A 5,043-nucleotide genomic window follows, 5' to 3' on the forward strand; every position below is an offset into this window, starting at 1 on the left:
AAACCTCAACTAAATTGGAGCGGGAAAGGCCTGTAGGGGGAGTTCTCACGCCCTATCACACATTGTCAATTATTTCAAATAGGAAGAGAGGTATCCTTGCATCTCTGACAGGAAGTACAACCACTTTACAACTGAAGGAAGATTTCTCGCAGTGCCCAACAACAGCTCAGCCAATGAGAAATGCCACAGCTCAGCCAATGACAAGCAGTCACCACCCTAAACTGTTTCTTTACTCTAATGGACTGCCATTTATTTATTTATTTCGTGTGTCTGTGTGTGTGAGGAAGATTAGCCCTGAGCTAACATCAGATGCCAATCCTCCTCTTTTTTTTTTTTTTTTTTTTGCTGGGGAAGATTGGCCCTGGGCTAACATCCATGCCCATCTTCCTCTATTTTATACGGGACTCCACCACAGCATGGCTTGACAAGTGGTGTGTCGGTCTGCACCTGAGATCCGAACCTGCAAACCCCAGGCCGCTGAAGTGGACTGCGCACACTTAACCACTACACCACCAGACCAGCCCCTGAACTTTCATTTAGAACAGCCACTCCCTACTCCCTCTTTTTCTCTATAAAGGCCAGCTTCCTTCCTTTGTTCTCTGGATTTGCCTACGGTTCCCCATAGCATACACATCCCAAATCGCAATTCTTTTGGCTATTCCTGAATAAACTCATTTTGAGAGTAAAATAATAGGCAAATTTGCTTTTTAAGTTGTCACACTGCATAATGACATTTTGGTCAACAAAGGACCGCATATATGATGGAGGTCCCATAAGATTAGTACCATACAGCCTAGGTGTATAGTAGGTGATACCATCTAGGTTTGTGTAGGTACACTCTACGATGTTTGAACAACAAAATCCCCTGATGATGCATTTCTCTGAATGTATCCCCGTCATTAAGCGACACAATGTTTTTCCAACTATAATCCAAGCCCTTGGGGCTGGCGATGGTTCTCAATGTGGCCGTTGAGTTCTCTCCTGCAGGCCTTCAAGGACTGCTTGCTGAGCAAATGACTCAATGCACGTAGATCTCCTGGCTCTGTCACTCACCAGTTCTGTCCTTTTGGACAAGTTACTCTGAGTTTCCTCCTGCTCATCCACAAATCAGGAGGAATACTGCTGACCTGGGAAGGTTATTGTGAGCACCAAGAAGATACTGAAATCAAGTGGGGGATCTCATGGTTGTCCAGATGGTGGGCTTTCATTAAATTCCGGCTCCAAGAAGAAGAGGAATGGCGGTTGTTTCTGTGTTCTGTGATCTGGGGATCTGAGGTAGCCGAAAGCCAGATCTTAGTTCATGATCGGGACCCTTGTCCATTTTCCCCAGCCTTCAGCTGACTCAACATAATTCTAACCAGTTACTATCCTCGTCCATTTCTGCAAGTGCAGCTGCCTCTCCCCTAGACGTTACATTTACTACCAGACAAAAGTCCTTGTCCCAAGCTCACCAAAGAGTCCGAGCATCCTACTCAGCCAGACTGTTAGACTTTTCCTACTCAACCAATCCCCACATTTCTGTAAGAACTGAGAACCATTCCACAAAACACAAACCCCTAGTTCCCTTCGAGTTGCCAACCCTAGGCAGAATGCCTACACTTTCCCTTCCCTGGATCCAGTGCTTCCCAGGGGGATACACCATCCCTTCGGGCACAGTATCAGCATCCATTCGTGGAAACTTCCAAATCACATATAACCCCTACATTAGTTTGCTATTACTGCAGATACAAATGACCACAAACTTAGTGGCTTGAACAATACAAATTTATTATTTAATCATTCTGGAGGTCAGAAGTCTATCACAGGGCTACAATCAAGGTGTCAACAGGACTGCATTTCTTCTGAAGGCACTAGGGAATGAATCCGTTTCCTTGCCTTTTCTAGGGTTCCAGAGGGCACGCACATTCCTTGGCTTATGGCCCTGTGTCACTCCAGTCTCTGCTTTTGTCATCATATCTCCTTCTCTTACTTGGACCCTCCTGTCTCTCTCTTATAACGACCCTTGTGATAACACTGGATCCACCGGGGTAATCCAGGATAGTCTCGTTGTTTCAAAATCCTAATGTAATCACATCAAGTCCCTTTGGCCATGTGGGGCACCATATTCACAGGTTCTAGGGATCAGCAGTGGACATCTCTGCCTCTCACAATCCCCCAGAAGATTCAGAAACACTCTGAGCCCTGAGGACAAATTCATGGGTGTAACGGTGGGTGCTAGTGGTATGAATTATGTGGAGGTAGAAAAAGATTGGGAACCACTAGCTTTGTATGTTCAAGTCTTGCATCATCTCATCCAACTTTAAGGAAAGTGGAGGCTCTTGCATTCACTTCGGAGATGGGTTTCTCTGGTCTTCTGAAGCAGTCAACTGGATTTCATATTCTGATATTAAATTATCCATAGCCTTCAATCTTTCCTAGCTAAGCATTTATTAGCTTCACAGTTCCTTTAGTAAGAGTGGCAAGTGAGGAGAGGCTCAAGCCTTGAGACTGTGGCCCTGCTGGCCCCCCTGGTGGTGTTATCCATCATTCCCTTGACCATCCTCCACTCCATCATCCAGGCTCCTCCCATAATCCTGATAGATGTCTATTCACATGCAGAGGTTCATGCAACACCCCACCTCCCACCTGTGATCATGCTCCGAGCGCACTTCCTTCACCTGCCTCCACACCTGCACCCCTTAGCCCTGCAGGACTACTTCCCAGGTCCACCCAGTGCCCGTCCCACCACCTCCTTCCTGGTTCCCTTTCCCTGGGACCCTCACTCCAAACACTTGTCAACCCCACTAGCATCTCCAGGATGCTCATCCAGCTGCCTTTTCACGGTTGTCCCTCACCTTTTTAGATTCATGACCCATCACAATTTTCCCTTGCCCTTCTCTCCTTCCATCATAATTTTAGGGCAAAATCCCAACCCAAATATCCATCAACTGATGAATGGATAAACAAAATGTGCTCTAGCCATACAACGGACTATAAAAAAGAATGAAGTTCTGATGTGTACCACAAAATAGATGAATCTTGAAGACATTATGCTCAGTGAAAGCAGCAGACACAGAAGGCCATATGTTGTATGATTCCATTTATACGAAATGTCCAGAATAGGCAAATCCACAAAGACAGAAAGTAGATTAGTGGTTCCAGGGGCAGATGAAACAAATAGAGTAACTGTTCATGGGTATAGGGTTTTCTTTTGGGGGCGACAAAAATGTTCTGGAATTAGATAGTGGTGATGGTTGCACAACCTTCTCAATATACTAAAAACCACGGAATTACATTCTTTAAAATTAAGTTAACAGCAACTAGAAGGATGTGCAACTATGATATACAACTATCTACTGGGGCTTTGGGGGAAAAAAAAGAGGAGGATTGGCAATAGATGTTAGCTCAGAGCCGGTCTTCCTCAGCAAAAAAAAAAAAAAAAAAGAGGAGGATTAGCATGGACGTTAGCTCAGGGCTGATCTTCCTCACACATACACACAAAAATTAAGTGAATTAAGTTTAAAAGAAATCTCACTCCCAGTTAAGGCCAAATTTCCACTCATCTGCTCACGGACACCAGAACAAAGCTGGTAAGACACACAACCAGGCCAACAAGCTCGCCTTTCAGCAAGTGACCCTCAAACCTCAGGGGCCCTGGGGGAGCTGCTGGGCAAGACCATCCCCATCCATTCACCTCGCTCTGAGGGGACAACGTCACTCTTCTCTCCTTACTGCCAACATCCTGCAGCCCAGTCAGTTTCAGCTGACGATCCTGCTTCTCATATCACTGAGGAAACAAGCCCTCAGCATCCTTTATGACCTCATCTCATGGAAGTCACATGGTGTGACTTCTGCCAGCACTATTGGTGGAAGCAGTCACAAGCCTGGCCAGATTCCAGGAAGGAGGAATGGCTGGGCACGTGTAGCACTGTTTGAAACTGTCACAGATGGAAAAGCAGTCAGTTCACCTTCTCCAGGAACCGTCTTCTGGCAACAAGTCAGTGTGACTTTTCAGGAAGTGACCTCGCCTGAGGACATGGCTGTGGGCCTCCCCAGCAGGCACTGGGCACCATGATGAGGCCACTCCCCATGTGAATGGATATCTCTACATTGTCAGGCCTTGGAGAAAGAGCTGCTGTTCTCCATGGAAAACTGTTCCCTCCCCGGAAAGACCTCCACCTTATGCAGTGGGAAGGCAGGCAGACCCTGGGCAAGTTCAACCCCAGGTGTTCTCATCTTTCAAAGAAGTTAACGTGCCACCATTGGGCTGTGGAAAAGATGACTAAATGTGAGACAGCAGCCATGAGCCCTACGCCCAGTGCGTGAGGAGCAACAGGGCTGCGGGTGTTGTCTTCATCTTCCCCACGCACCTGGCCTCGGGCGTCTCTAGTCCTGCCTCCCAGGGCCGCTCACTCTGCAGGGAAAGGAGTGAGGCGCACTCACCGGAGGCAGGACTGCACCTCGCTCTCATCAGCACCACCCTGAAGGCGTGAAAGAGGCTGGAGTTTTAGAAAATGTTCTGAAATATTATGCAGAACTCAAGAGAGCAAACGTGGAGTCAAGGAGCAAGGGATGGAATGGGTTCCAGGCTATATAGACTGTGACCTGGAGAAAGAATTTTAATCTGTCATTTCATGTGTAACATGGGCATCAAATACACGGCCTAGTACTGCCAGTGTCTTGTTGCTTAACTTGGTGATGGGCACCTGGCGAGGGTAGCTCCCTCCCTTGAAGGAGCCCCTGAGGAAAAGTGGAAATGTGAAGCAAACGCACATCCCCAGGAAGGCCCCATGCCGGCCTAGGGTTTCCAGCCCTCTAGGCCTCCAACGGCTCCTCAAGGTTCCCATTCCCTGCTCCCAAACATATCTCATGACGCCCTACGGAACGGAATGATCTGCGCATCTGACTCACTTGGAATCTTGGGCTGGAGAAGCTGCAGTCTTGCATGAAATCTGCCAGAACTGGTCTGACCATCCCTTTCCTTTTGTTTTAACGTTGCTTATTTTAAATACCAAATTAATGAGAAGATATTTAATTAAACAGGTGGGAAAACACACACACAGA

Source organism: Ceratotherium simum, chromosome 33 (genome assembly GCF_057802395.1).
Source record: "Ceratotherium simum simum isolate JZ-2026a chromosome 33, ASM5780239v1, whole genome shotgun sequence".
Classification (NCBI taxonomy): domain Eukaryota; kingdom Metazoa; phylum Chordata; class Mammalia; order Perissodactyla; family Rhinocerotidae; genus Ceratotherium; species Ceratotherium simum.